Consider the following 16,521-nt stretch of genomic DNA (forward strand, 5'->3'; position numbering starts at 1 on the left):
TCTTAATGTTCTTCAAGGGGTTCCATTTGAACCTATGCATTCGATGGATATTAAGTTGTTATCCTGGAAGGTTTTGTTTTTGGTTACTTATTCTTCTGCTCGCAGAGTTTCTGAGTTTTCGGCATTACAATGCGATTCTCTTTATCTTATTTTTCATGCGGATATGGTGGTGTTACGTACCAAACCTGGTTTTCTTCCTAAGGTTGTTTCTAATAAAAATATTAATCAGGAAATTGTTGTTCCTTCCCTGTGTCCTAATCCTTCAAAGGAGCGTCTGTTGCATAATTTGGACGTGGTCCGTGCCTTGAAGTTCTACTTACAGGCGACTAAGGATTTTCGTCAATCGTCTTCCTTGTTTGTCGTTTTTTTGGGGAAATGTAGGGGTCATAAAGCTATGGCTACCTCTTTCTTTTTGGCTGAAGTGTCATCCGTTTTGCATATGAGACTGCTGGACAGCAGCCTCCTGAAAGAATTACGCCTCATTCCACTAGGGCTGTGGCTTCCTCATCAGCATTCAAAAATGCTTCTGTTGAACAGATTTGCAAAGCTGCAACTTGGTCGTCTCATCACACTTTTTTTTCCAAATTTTACAAATTCATTACTTTTGCCTCATCTGAGGCTGTTTTTGGGAGGAAAGTTCTTCAAGCAGTGGTGCCTTCCGTTTAGGTTCCCTGTCTTGTCCCTCCCCTTTCATCCGTGTACTATAGCTTTGGTATTGTATCCCACAAGTAAGGATGAAATCTGTGGACTCATCGTATTTTGTAAAAGAAAATGAAATTGATTCTTACCTGATAAATTTGTTTCTTTTACGATACAATGAGTCCACGGCCCGTCCTGTTTTTCTGAGACAGGTCTTTAATTTTGTTAAACTTCAGTCACCTCTGCACCTTTACTTTTCCTTTCTCTTCCTAACTTCCGTTGAATAACTGGAGTGGGAGGGAAGGGAGGAGCTATATATACAGCTCTGCTGTGGTGCTCTTTGCCGCTATCCCACAAGTAAGGATGAAATCCGTGGATTCATCGTATCGTAAAAGAAACAAATTTATCTGGTAAGAATAAATTTCATTTTTATATGGTCCCTTTAGTGTATTTTCAATGACTTGTTATACCAGCTGCAGAGTATATGTATGAGAAATTGTATTTTCAGGTTTGTGTATATGAAACAGTTTAGGTTTTTGCTTTGAAACCACAATTTATTACAATACGTTGAGCTTGCAGGTAATCTCATATCTTATGTTATCACTTTGTGTACTCAAATTTGCTTCGTTGTCTTAGTCTTGAAAACCAAAGCTAAATACTTAGAGAGAGCAATGGAAAATTAACATTTTATTCCTTAACTATCCTGCACCCCACTGAGTGTAACTTCTTCTGCAGACTGTGTTTACATAGGACTGTCAATGGCCTAGACACAAGTATACACATTTTCAGTGTAGGTGGGGATACCACAAGCTAAATCAGCTATTATAAACACCAAAATAGGGGTAAAGGAGCTACTTGTAAATTGTTTAATATACTCCAGCAGATAAAATGGATCGTTGGGAAAAATTTAAAGGGGAGACATTTTTTTTTGGGTGTCCCTTTAACACTTTGAGTGCTAATGACGGCTCAGAGCCGTCATGAGCACTCTCCCACCTTGAGGGAGATCTGGGGGCTCCTTACTGCTCCTACCCCGGCGATAATGCCTGTAGAGTGACAGGCTTCGCCGGGGCTTCACGTGGTGTGCGGTGACGTCACGTGCAATTACGCAATGACGTCACCGCGCAACTTTATTTATACTTAACAATGTTAAGTATAGGAGGAGGGGGCATGCTGCTTAGAAGCCTGTATATCAGGCATCTAAGCAGCTACAGACCCCCAAGACCCATTGTTGGAAAGAATCACCTAACCGTTCCAACAGTGTAAGTCTTGGGTCTGTAAAAAAAAAAAAAAAAAAAAAAGTGAAAAAAAAAAGTTTTAATTTTTTTTCAATAATAATAATAAAAAACAATTGGCACCCAGGTGGGAAATGGCTTAGCAGCCAAAGGGTTAATATTTGTAGAAGCTAACAATGGGGGTGAAGACACAACATAGTCATACATAATATATGGAGCCCTTTGCAGCTCAACAGGGATTCCTTGCTATACATGAATTTGCAGGTGTACAGAACCACTACTGCATCTAACAAATTTTCATTTTTTTTTAAATGTGAGTGAGGATTTTTTTCTCCTGTTAAGTGTGGTCAGTCCACGGGTCATCATTACTTCTGGGATATTACTCCTCCCCAACAGGAAGTGCAAGAGGATTCACCCAGCAGAGCTGCTATATAGCTCCTCCCCTCTACGTCACCTCCAGTCATTCTCTTGCACCCAACGAATAGATAGGATGTGTGAGAGGACTGTGGTGATTATACTTAGTTTTATACCTTCAATCAAAAGTTTGTTATTTTATAATAGCACCGGAGTGTGTTATTCCTTCTCTGGTAGAATTTGAAGAAGAATCTACCTGAGTTTTTCTATGATTTTAGTCGGCGTAGTTAAGATCATATTGCTGTTTCTCGGCTATCTGAGGAGAGGTAAACTTCAGATCAGGGGACAGCGGGCAGATTAATCTGCAAGAGGTATGTAGCAGCTTATTATTTTCTGACAATTGAATTGATGAGAAAATTCTGCCATACCGATATAATGTAAACTCAGCCTTAAATGCAGTAGCAGCAACTGGTATCAGGCTGTCATGTATGTATATTTTACACTTCAGTATTCTGGGGAATGGCACTTCACTGGAATTATACTGTATGCATAAGACTTTAGCCTAATTTGCAGGGACTAGCAACAGGCTTTTTAATAACACTTAATTTATTTATGTTAAACGTTTTTTGCTGGCATGTAAAATCGTTTAATTTTCTGAGGTACTGGGTGAAAAAATGTTTTGGGCACTATTTTTTCCACTTGGCAGTCGTTTTTATTTAATTTATGACAGTTTACTGATCTCTCTCACTGTTGTGTATGAGGGGGAGGGGCCTTTTTTGGCGCTTTTGCTACGCATCAAAAAATTCAGTCAGAAGTTTATTGTCTTCCCTGCATGATCCGGTTCATCTCTACAGAACTCAGGGGTCCTCAAAACTTGTTTTGAGGGAGGTAATCACTCACAGCAGAGCTGTGAGATTGTAGTTGACTGTGATAAAAAACATTTATTTCTGTATTTTTTTTTTTTTTTTCTGCTATCAGGGTTAGTTATCCTTTGCTAATGGGAGCAATCCTTTGCTAAAAGTGTGTTTTTTACAAAGATTTGATGCTATAACTTTTCAGTTTATCAATTTTCAACTGTCATAACTTTTTCTGTGCTTCTTATAGGCACAGTACGTTTTCATATTATAGTAAATTACTTGAAAAGTATTTCCAAGTTGCTAGTTTATTTGCTAGTGTGTTAAACATGTCTGATTCAGAGGAAGATATCTGTGCTATATGTGCTAAAGCCAAAGTGGAGCCCAATAGAAATTTATGTACTAACTGCATTGATGCTACTTTAAATAAAAGTCAATCTGTACAAATTGAACATATTTCACCAAACAACGAGGGGAGAGTTATGCCGACTAACTCGCCTCACGTGTCAGTACCTGCATCTCCCTCTCAAGAGGTGCGTGATATTGTAGCGCCGAGTACATCTGGGCGGCCATTACAAATCACATTACAGGATATGGCTACTGTTATGACTGAAGTTTTGGCTAAATTACCAGAACTAAGAGGTAAGCGTGATCACTCTGGGGTGAGAACAGAGTGCGCTGATAATATTAGGGCCATGTCAGACACTGCGTCACAATTTGCAGAACATGAGGACGGAGAGCTTCATTCTGCGGGTGACGGTTCTGATCCAAACAGACTGGATTCAGATATTTCAAATTTTAAATTTAAGCTGGAAAACCTCCGTGTATTACTAGGGGAGGTGTTGGCGGCTCTGAATGATTGTAACACAGTTTCAATACCAGAGAAATTGTGTAGGTTGGATAAATATTTTGCGGTACCGTCGAGTACTGACGTTTTTCCTATACCTAAGAGACTTACTGAAATTGTTACTAAGGAGTGGGATAGACCCGGTGTGCCGTTCTCACCCCCTCCAATATTTAGAAAGATGTTTCCAATAGACGCCACCACACGGGACTTATGGCAAACGGTCCCTAAGGTGGAGGGAGCAGTTTCTACTTTAGCTAAGCGTACCACTATCCCGGTGGAGGATAGCTGTGCCTTTTCAGATCCAATGGATAAAAAGTTAGAGGGTTACCTTAAGAAAATGTTTGTTCAACAAGGTTTTATATTGCAACCTCTTGCATGCATTGCGCCTGTCACGGCTGCAGCAGCATTTTGGTTTGAGTCTCTGGAAGAGACACTTGAATCAGCTCCATTAGATGAGATTACACACAAGCTTAAAGCCCTTAAGTTAGCTAACTCATTTATTTCGGATGCCGTAGTACATTTAACTAAACTTACAGCTAAGAATTCCGGATTCGCCATTCAGGCGCGCAGAGCACTGTGGCTAAAATCCTGGTCAGCTGATGTTACTTCTAAATCTAAGACAGCATGAATCGAGGGCCCCCGATCCGGGAACGGATCTAGTGGGGGGCAGACTTTCTCTCTTCGCCCAGGCTCGTTCAAAATGGAAACTATTCGGACAATTTTACCCATGATCCAAAAGGGTCAGTACATGACCACAGTGGATTTAAAGGATGCTTACCTTCACATACCGATTCACAAAGATCATTACCGGTATCTAAGGTTTGCCTTTCTAGACAGGCATTACCAGTTTGTAGCTCTTCCATTCGGATTGGCTACGGCTCCGAGAATCTTCACAAAGGTTCTGGGTGCTCTTCTGGCGGTGCTAAGACCGCGAGGAATTTCGGTAGCTCCGTACCTAGACGACATTCTGATACAAGCTTCAAGCTTTCAAACTGCAAAGTCTCATACAGAGTTAGTACTGGCATTTCTAAGGTCGCATGGATGGAAGGTGAACGAAAAGAAGAGTTCTCTCTTTCCACTCACAAGAGTTCCCTTCTTGGGGACTCTTATAGATTCTGTAGAAATGAAGATTTACCTGACAGAAGACAGGTTAACAAAGCTTCAAAATGCATGCCGTGTCCTTCATTCCATTCAACACCCGTCAGCAGCTCAATGCATGGAGGTGATGGGCTTAATGGTAGCGGCAATGGACATAGTACCCTTTGCACGCCTACATCTCAGACCGCTGCAATTGTGCATGCTAAGTCAGTGGAATGGGGATTACTCAGACTTGTCCCCTACTCTGAATCTGGATCAAGAGACCAGAAGTTCTCTTCTATGGTGGCTTTCTCGGCCACATCTGTCCAGGGGGATGCCATTCAGCAGGCCGGACTGGACAATTGTAACAGACGCCAGCCTACTAGGTTGGGGGCGCTGTCTGGAATTCTCTGAAGGCTCAGGGACAATGGAATCAGGAGGAGAGTCTCCTACCAATAAACATTCTGGAATTGAGAGCAGTTCTCAATGCCCTTCTGGCTTGGCCCCAGTTAACAACTCGGGGGTTCATCAGGTTTCAGTCGGACAACATCACGACTGTAGCTTACATCAACCATCAGGGAGGGACAAGAAGCTCCCTAGCAATGATGGAAGTATCAAAGATAATTCGCTGGGCAGAGTCTCACTCTTGCCATCTGTCAGCAATCCACATCCCGGGAGTGGAGAACTGGGAGGCGGATTTCTTAAGTCGTCAGACTTTTCATCCGGGGAGTGGGAACTTCATCCGGAGGTCTTTGCCCAAATACTTCGACGTTGGGGCAAACCAGAGATAGATCTCATGGCGTCTCGACAGAATGCCAAGCTTCCTCGTTACGGGTCCAGATCCAGGGATCCGGGAGCGGTTCTGATAGATGCTTTGACAGCACCTTGGACCTTCGGGATGGCTTATGTGTTTCCACCCTTCCCGATGCTTCCTCGATTGATTGCCAGAATCAAACAGGAGAGAGCATCAGTGATTCTAATAGCGCCTGCATGGCCACGCAGGACTTGGTATGCAGATCTAGTGGACATGTCATCCTGTCCACCTTGGTCTCTACCTCTGAAACAGGACCTTCTGATCCAGGGTCCCTTCAAACATCAAAATCTAATTTCTCGGAAGCTGACTGCTTGGAAATTGAACGCTTGATTTTATCAAAACGTGGTTTTTCTGAGTCAGTTATTGATACCTTAATACAGGCTAGGAAGCCTGTTGCCAGAAAGATTTACCATAAGATATGGCGCAAATACTTATATTGGTGCGAATCCAAGAGTTACTCATGGAGTAAGGTTAGGATTCCGAGGATATTGTCCTTTCTACAAGAAGGTTTAGAAAAGGGTTTATCCGCTAGTTCCTTAAAGGGACAGATTTCAGCTCTGTCCATTCTTTTACACAAACGTCTGTCAGATGTTCCGGATGTTCAAGCCTTTTGTCAGGCTTTAGCTAGGATCAAGCCTGTGTTTAAAACTGTTGCTCCACCATGGAGTTTGAACTTAGTTCTTAATGTTTTACAGGGTGTTCCGTTTGAACCCCTTCATTCCATTGATATCAAGCTGTTATCTTGGAAAGTTCTATTTTTAATGGCGATTTCCTCGGCTCGAAGAGTCTCTGAGTTATCCGCCTTAGATTGTGATTCTCCTTATCTGATTTTTCATTCAGACAAGGTAGTTCTGCGTACTAAACCTGGGTTCCTACCTAAGGTGGTCACTAACAGGAATATCAATCAAGAGATTGTGGTTCCATCTTTGTGTCCTAATCCTCCTTCGAAGAAGGAACGTCTGCTACACAATCTAGATGTAGTCCGTGCCCTGAAATTTTATCTACAGGCAACTAAGGATTTTCGACAAACGTCTTCCCTGTTTGTCGTTTATTCTGGTCAGAGGAGAGGTCAAAAAGCTTCGGCTACCTCTCTCTCTTTTTGGCTTCGTAGCATAATTCGGTTAGCCTATGAGACTGCTGGACAGCAGCCTCCTGAAAGAATTACAGCACATTCTACTAGAGCTGTGGCTTCCACTTGGGCCTTTAAGAATGAGGCTTCTGTTTGGTCTTCTCTTCGTACTTTTTCCAAATTTTACAAATTTGACACTTTTGCTTCTTCGGAGGCTGTTTTTGGGAGAAAGGTTCTTCAGGCAGTGGTTCCTTCCGTATAAAGAGCCTGCCTGTCCCTCCCGTCATCTGTGTACTTTAGCTTTGGTATTGGTATCCCAGAAGTAATGATGACCCGTGGACTGACCACACTTAACAGGAGAAAACAAAATTTATGCTTACCTGATAAATTCCTTTCTCCTGTAGTGTGGTCAGTCCACGGCCCGCCCTGTTTTTTATGGCAGGTAAAAAAATTTTGAATTATACTCCAGTCACCACTACACCCTTTGGCTTCTCCTTTCTCGTTGGTCCTTGGTCGAATGACTGGAGGTGACGTAGAGGGGAGGAGCTATATAGCAGCTCTGCTGGGTGAATCCTCTTGCACTTCCTGTTGGGGAGGAGTTAATATCCCAGAAGTAATGATGACCCGTGGACTGACCACACTACAGGAGAAAGGAATTTATCAGGTAAGCATAAATTTTGTTTTTTTAGTAAATAATCTCAAAATATTAATATTGACTTTTTTTTTTCTTGTAGTTTCTGTGAAGTGTTCCCGTGAGGATTTTTTTCAATTGGTAATCTCACGTCAAATAGTTACACCCCCGATTCTCCTGAATTCTGTTGTTCTGGTACATTCACAATGCAATACTTTGAAAACGTTGAAGGGTCAGTTTCTTGAAATTACAGGCAATCTGTCAGACTGTAGCACCCGAACAGTGAGTGGAGTTTAAGCATTTTGCCTAAAGAAATTCAACAGATTTATACTAAAATGTAATTTAACAACTATACTCATTCAGTTTCAGCAGGGCCACCTTCTTTATGAGATGTCTCTCACAGCATTCCAGGAAATTATTTTTTCACCACTAGAAGCCATCAACCAGGATACCGCTATCAAGTGAGTTTCTGTAAGATTTCCTTAACTGTAATTCTTCTTGACCCACAGTCATTTCTGGGCCCAAACTGTACCTGTTTTATCTTCTCAGGGTGAAACTTCCATGTTTATTTCCCAGCAATGTATCAATTTCTCTTGTAATCACTCCAGTTAATGCAAATTCGGTGATAGACCAAGCAGAGCTAAGCATTGAGTTGAGCATCTCTAAAGGTATGTATTTATTAAGGATATTTTTCATTTCTAAATTTTAAAGTTTTCATATAATCCATATTTTTAAACATCTTCATGCAAGTGATTACCATAATGTATGAGCATTACTGAACACTATGTAAGAATTCTTTTTTTTTTTTTTTTTTTTATGATACTGTAGACTTGCATGACAATAGCACATACTCGGAGAACAGTATCTTGAAATTCAGATTGCTTCTATTTCCCTGCACACTGTATTGTATGACAACCATCAGCCAATTGCAGACTCGTATGCATATATACTGAACTCTTACACTTGCTCAAAAGGAGCTGGTGCCTTCAAATCGTGCATATAAAAAGAATGAGAATATAAAAATAAAAAAATGGAAGTAATCTGAAATATTTATTTTTTTCTATTTTTCTTTCATGTAATTAGCAATAGTCCATGAGCTAGTGACGTATGGGATATACATTCCTACCAGGAGGGGCAAAGTTTCCCAAACCTCAAAATGCCTATAAATACACCCCTCACCACACTCACAATTCAGTTTTACAAACTTTGCCTCCCATGGAGGTGGTGAAGTAAGTTTGTGCTAGATTCTACGTTGATATGCGCTTCGCAGCAGGCTGGAGCCCAGTTTTCCTCTCAGTGTGCAGTGAATGTCAGAGGGATGTGAAGAGAGTATTGCCTATTTGAAGTCAATGGTCTCCTTCTACGGGATCTATTTCATAGGTTCTCTGTTATCGGTCGTAGAGATTCATCTCTTACCTCCCTTTTCAGATCGACGATATACTCTTATATACCATTACCTCTACTGATTCTCGTTTCAGTACTGGTTTGGCTGTCTACTATATGTAGATGAGTGTCTTAGGGTAAGTAAGTCTTATTTCTTTCATGTAATTAGCAAGAGTCCATGAGCTAGCGACGTATGGGATATACATTCCTACCAGGAGGGGCAAAGTTTCCCAAACCTCAAAATGCCTACAAATACACCCCTCACCACACCCACAAATCAGTTTTACAAACTTTGCCTCCTATGGAGGTGGTGAAGTAAGTTTGTGCTAGATTCTACGTTGATATGCGCTCCGCAGCAGGTTGGAGCCCGGTTTTCCTCTCAGCGTGCAGTGAATGTCAGAGGGATGTGAGGAGAGTATTGCCTGTTTGAATTCAATGATCTCCTTCTACGGGGTCTATTTCATAGGTTCTCTGTTATCGGTCGTAGAGATTCATTTCTTACCTCCCTTTTCAGATAGACGATATACTCTTTTTTTATATATATATATATATATATATATATATATATATATATATATATATATATATATATATATATATACCATTTCCTCTGCTGATTTTCGTTTCAGTACTGGTTTGGCTTTCTACAAACATGTAGATGAGTGTCCTGGGGTAAGTAAGTCTTATTTTCTGTGACACTCTAAGCTATGGTTGGGCACTTTTTTAATAAAGTTCTGAATATATGTATTCAAACATTTATTTGCCTTGACTCAGGATGTTCAACATTCCTTATTTTCAGACAGTCCGTTTCATATTTGGGATAATGCATTTGAATCAATCATTTTTCTTACCTTAAAAATTTGACTTTTTTTCCCTGTGGGCTGTTAGGCTCGCGGGGGCTGAAAATGCTTCATTTTATTGCGTCATTTTTGGCGCTGACTTTTTTGGCGCAAATTTTTTTTTCTGTTTCCGGCGTCATACGTGTCGCCGGAAGTTGCGTCATTTTTGACGTTCTTTTGCGCCAAAAATGTCGGCGTTCCGGACGTGGCGTCATTTTTGGCGCCAAAAGCATTTAGGCGCCAAATAATGTGGGCGTCTTATTTGGCGCTAAAAAAATATGGGCGTCGCTTTTGTCTCCACATTATTTAAGTCTCATTTTTCTTTGCTTCTGGTTGCTAGAAGCTTGTTCCTTGGCATTTTTTCCCATTCCTGAAACTGTCATTTGAGGAATTTGATCAATTTTGCTTTATATGTTGTTTTTTCTCTTGCATATTGCAAGATGTCTCACGTTGCATCTGAGTCAGAAGATACTTCAGGAAAATCGCTGTCTGGTGCTGGAACTACCAAAGCTAAGTGTATCTGCTGTAAACTTTTGGTAGCTGTTCCTCCAGCTGTTTGTATTAATTGTCATGACAAACTTGTTAATGCAGATAATATTTCCTTTAGTAATGTACCATTACCTGTTGCAGTTCCATCAACATCTAATGTTCAGAGTGTTCCTGATAACATAAGAGATTTTGTTTCTGAATCCATCAAGAAGGCTATGTCTGTTATTCCTCCTTCTAGTAAACATAAAAAAATCTTTTAAAACTTCTCTTTATACAGATGAATTTTTAAATGAACGTCATCATTCTGATTCTAATGACTCTTCTGGTTCAGAGGATTCTGTCTCAGAGGTTGATGCTGATAAATCTTCATATTTATTTAAAATGGAATTTATTCGTTCTTTACTTAAAGAAGTACTAATTGCTTTAGAAATTGAGGATTCTGGTCCTCTTGATACTAAATCTAAATGTTTAGATAAGGTCTTTAAATCTCCTGTGGTTATTCCAGAAGTTTTTCCTGTTCCTGGTGCTATTTCTGAAGTAATTTCCAGAGAATGGAATAATTTGGGTAATTCATTTACTCCTTCTAAACGTTTTAAGCAATTATATCCTGTGCCGTCTGACAGATTAGAATTTTGGGACAAAATCCCTAAAGTTGATGGGGCTATTTCTACCCTTGCTAAACGTACTACTATTCCTACGTCAGATGGTACTTCGTTTAAAGATCCTTTAGATAGGAAAATTGAATCCTTTCTAAGAAAAGCTTATCTGTGTTCAGGTAATCTTCTTAGACCTGCTATATCATTGTCAAAAGAAACAATCGGTAACACTAAGGGTGTGTTACTACTAGGGGGCGCACAGGACCTTATATGATTATTATGTAAATAGGCTAAGAGAGAAGAGAACAAGATATTACATATAATAACTATAATAAAATATACTATACGGAATAATGTAAACAAAAGTGAAACAATTCTTATAAATATGGGACTATGAGAAACATAGGATACAACACAAATAATAACAAATACAGTAATAAGAAATTCCTGAAAGGTTCTTATCTGGAAATGCTGTCTTCTTCTGCAATGTTATATAGATGGTAAATGTCCCAATTGGGGTGGGAATAGTCCCAAATGATGAATGTGATCAAATACCAGGATGATCAATGATCAGGAACACAGATGATGACTGGAGTCAGCTGCTTTGTCAGGGAAATCAGGATCTAAGAGCAAGTTTTCTCTGTGAAAAAAATCACAAAAAGACAAAGGCGCCTCCTAGTGTAATACAGTTGGTGAAAGAGATTTGATAGGTAATCAAAAAGGTACTCACAAGTAGAGCAGCACCCAATTGTGCTAAATCAAACAGACTGGGATCTCACAGTGTCCCAGCTCACTGACACTGCAAGGAAACTGGTTTCTCCAATGTCTTGCCGGACTGACAGAGCTCAGACTCTCACAAAGAGGTTTACATAAAACCAAATTTTATTAATAAAATAAAAATCTCAGTGTCTCATGACACTAGATATTAAAAGAACAAGCAACGCGTTTCTCAGACTGCTGTCTGTTTCATCAGGCTTCTATTGATACAATGAGAGTACTGGCTTAAATAAAAACATATGACCAATCCCAGTTCATTAACATCTGACACACCCAACCAGGTGTACTAAGACCTAATTGGTCTCAATATAACCACTGACATAATAAACAAAATAGAATAACAATCTCTAAACATCTAAAAACATTTTAAAAAATTAATCATGAGAATGAGTATATATACATACACACACATGCACATACATATATACATACATATATATATATATATACACACATACACATATACACATAAGGGTTAACATAATGAGTCTATCCAATCTTGTGAACAAGGTCTTATCATAGACATATATATTCCTTTAAAATAAAATTACTAAAACTTGACCCACATTACCTCTGTATTAAAACTGTAAAAACAAAAGTCAAAATAAAATGTTAAAATACAATATATTTGTCAAAACGGAACCTATGTGCATTCTATGCTTAATTACAGATATGTATATAAATAGAAAGATATTAAGCAATGTGTGCATTATAATAATCTTATTTCCATTATTGCCTCTAATTATGACTTTTGACATATGTTTTTAAAAATACCTTTTTTCATTCAGATCAGCAATGTACAATTTGCTCTAAGTTTGTCTGATCCTAAGAGTGATTTACTTCCTGACACATGGTTTACTTCCTTATACATCATAAGTCACAGGGCCACTGAGGACCTATCATCAATTGTTAAGGGATGACCACAAAGCCAATCAGGGCTAGGCTAATACAGCCCACATGCATAGCATAGTTGTTATGTTTAGAAGGGGACAGCCTAATATGGGAAGAGTCCACAACCTGAGCCTACAAAAAAAATGTTAATTAATAAAAAATTGATTATACTATGTTCTTATTTATACAAATATGCGGCTGCTAGTGAGATACTATTAGACTCTAATATACATGTTGTTCTAAAAATAAGACCAAAAAGTGAAAGAAATGTGATAATAGTACAGGGCAATAAACTATAATGTGTGCAAATAACAGAGTAGATTTGCAACTTAAAGAACTGTGATTTATAATGTGTGAGATTCAGTGCTAATAAATGTAACTAGACTTACTGAAAAATAGTCTAAATGTGTAAATGTGTTTACATGTGAAAAAAAAAAAAAAAAAAAATCCGGGTAGAGTCCACAACCTGGACCTACATTGCATTATTATTTTGAAAAACTATCCTTTTAAGTATTCTAATAGATATAAAAGTGTATTTAGAAGTATATTGACATTGAACAGTTGTGAAAATATAACTGTGAAAATATATAGTATATCATATATATGATTAAAGTGTTTAGCAGTGAAATTAATGAAACTAGTAAAATACTAGTATCTATTATAAATGTGTTATATAGGTAACAGCAGAACTAAAAAAATAAAAAAAATAATAATAAATAAAATAAAATAATAAATATGTGGTTACGTGAAAGTGGATTATTAAACAAACTAATATAAATATGATGGTTACCTAAAAGTGTGTGGTTTGTGACCCTATTTAAAAAAAATAAATAAAATAAATAAATAAATAAAAATTGGCCAGTATAGCAAACCATATAATAATTTCAATTTCATAAGGGGCAAAATAAACCCTAGCAATTATATATGTACTAATGTACACACAACTTCAAAGAACCGTGCATACAGGCATTCCAACAAGCACATATAAACATATACACTGTTACTAAACATATAACCAAATACTCACATAAGAAGTATACGATACATCCATACCTAAGAGCATATACAATAACTTACATGGAACATAAACAAAACATCCATACCCAAGTATATATACACATACATACATATAAACATACACACATATGTACACAACATGCGGATGTATATGTAGATGAAGAACCCGAATATGACATGTATATATAGTGTGAATATTATTTCTTGCAAGGTTGTTGCATGCAATAAAGAAAATAATAAGGCACATGTTCACAAGATGTACAATGTATCTCATATAGATGAATACTAAAAAGCAGACATATCTATATTCTCATTGAGACCTGCTGGAAACAGTGTGTTAAATTTATAAATCCAGTAGGTCTCTCTCTGACAGAGATTTTTGAACCTATTAATACCTTTTTTGTAATGAATCCTCTCTAGTGGTGTTATTCGAAACTGGCATTTCTTTCCTATATGGCATTTGTTGTGGTGTCTAGATACACTGTGTTTAGGGCTTTTTTTGACTATATTTCTATAGTGTTCACCCCATCTGCTTCTGATATTACGTATGGTCCTGCCTAAATATTGTGCCCCACAAATGCAGGTAAGAAGATATATTACATAGTTAGAACCACAATCTAACCTTTCTCTTAGTTGATACGTATAACCCGAGGTAGAAGAGGTGGCACTAGTGGTCCCATGGGTCACAAATGTCTTTTTGTGATTTTTGTGATTTTTTTCACAGAGAAAACTTGCTCTTAGATCCTGATTTCCCTGACAAAGCAGCTGACTCCAGTCATCATCTGTGTTCCTGATCATTGATCATCCTGGTATTTGATCACATTCATCATTTGGGACTATACCCACCCCAATTGGGACATTTACCATCTATATAACATTGCAGAAGAAGACAGCATTTCCAGATAAGAACCTTTCAGGAATTTCTTATTACTGTATTTGTTATTATTTGTGTTGTATCCTATGTTTCTCATAGTCCCATATTTATAAGAATTGTTTCACTTTTGTTTACATTATTCCGTATAGTATATTTTATTATAGTTATTATATGTAATATCTTGTTCTCTTCTCTCTTAGCCTATTTACATAATAATCATATAAGGTCCTGTGCGCCCCCTAGTAGTAACACACCCTTAGTGTTACTGATTGTTTCTTTTGACAGTACTTGTAATTAATAGGGGAGCTGCAATTAGCTATATAGAATTATAGTATCACTTGTTTTATTTATTGCTACCACACAGTAAGAGATACGATATGCTTTCTACCTTAGAAAGGAATAACAAAAGGTTACAGCTTGGTAGCAATAAAAATTTACACACAATTGCTGATCCACCCTTAGAAAATACAAATGATATTAAACAACTATTTAATAAGCTGGAAGATTTAACCAAAAATGAACATCGACATTGGTGGGATTTAGAGGCCCTTAAACATTATAAAGATATTTCTAAAATACCTAGGGGTTTACGCATTTTTAAAAATTGCTCTTTCAAGAATGATGAAGAATTAACAAAGAAATGGTTTGACATTTTGGAAAACTGCTCCTTTAAACTGATAGAATTGTTAATTGAACATAGAAAAAAACTAGTAGAGGAGTTAGGATTTGAAATTGAAAAAATACAGAAGGAGCTTGAACCGTTAGCTAATCATCCAGACTATAATAAACTTAATGAACATACCCTCAAAACAACAGATGAATATCAGAATGAAATTATAGCTAGGAAAGAAAAGAAAAGAGTAAGGGATGAGGAAGACTATTCTAAAGGAGAGGTTTACTCATTTAACAGACAGAATAAACCTAATAGGCATTCCAATGGGCCCTACAAACAAGAGAGACAAAGGGCTCCATACAATAGAAATAATCATATAGTTCATCACAGTCAGCATTCTAATATACCTAGTACTCATAGAGAACACCAGCCCACTTCTTCTTATCAATACACTAATAGACAGCAATATTACCACTCTGATAGGAATGGGGATCACCAACAACGGGGCAATAACGGATTTTCCAATCATAATTCTAATAGACAACAAAGCTATAATAATTACAATGGATATAACAATATCACTCCCAAAACCCCTACTTACCATCAACAGTATACATCATCTATTTCAACTCAGAATAGATTTGAGCCCTTGCAGTCATCATCTAGAGAACCTAACACACAAGAGAGGAATAACAGACAGTTTAATTCTCCAAATCCTGTGGGGGGGGCCCCCGCATTTGGCTAACCAGGTAGAGCACAACACCCTTCAGCAAGGTTTTTTAGACAAACCCCCTCTGAATTTAGCACCATTATGGAGGAAGGATGCCCAGCATCTACCCCAGAGGTCAAATCAAGGAATAAAAAGAACACACGGCCAAGAGGGAGAAGAGGTAGAGGGTACTCCGCAAAAAAGGCAAAATTGGAGAAATTAAGCAAGGGCATATTTAATCTTTCTAGTCATACATTAGATAATGATGAAATTAGAGTTCTAAGTAAAGGCCTCTCTTACTGTCCTAACACTCACAATGTATTTAATTTATTTGTTGACTTAAATAGATTCACACGTAAGTTATCTTTACAAAAGTATTTCGCCAAAAAAGTATTGAGAAATAAAGATATTGAAGGTTTTCCCATTCTGACAGATTCAATGGCCGAAAGGTCCCCACAATTAGTTGTACACAGCGACATAGACTATATAGTGGATGAACTATATGACAACTATCTTCATTCTGATAAATGTCTCCCATCCTCCTTTATGCCACCTAGAGAGGAGGGTTCCTTTATTGATTTATTTCAAAACTTGGTCTTAGAAGATATAGCACATATTCCCAAACACATAAGAGGTGGACATAACTTATGGCCTAATGAAAAGAAGGCTCTTTCAAATTTATCATCAAATAACTCAATAGTGATACGTCAGGCAGATAAGGGAGGTGGAGTGGTTGTACAAGATTACCAAGACTATATAAAGGAAGCCGATAGGATAATAAGAGATACGGAATATTATAGACTTTTAGATCAAGAC

The sequence above is a fragment of the Bombina bombina genome, chromosome 9, assembly GCF_027579735.1.
Source record: "Bombina bombina isolate aBomBom1 chromosome 9, aBomBom1.pri, whole genome shotgun sequence".
In the NCBI taxonomy this organism is placed as follows: Eukaryota; Metazoa; Chordata; class Amphibia; order Anura; family Bombinatoridae; genus Bombina; species Bombina bombina.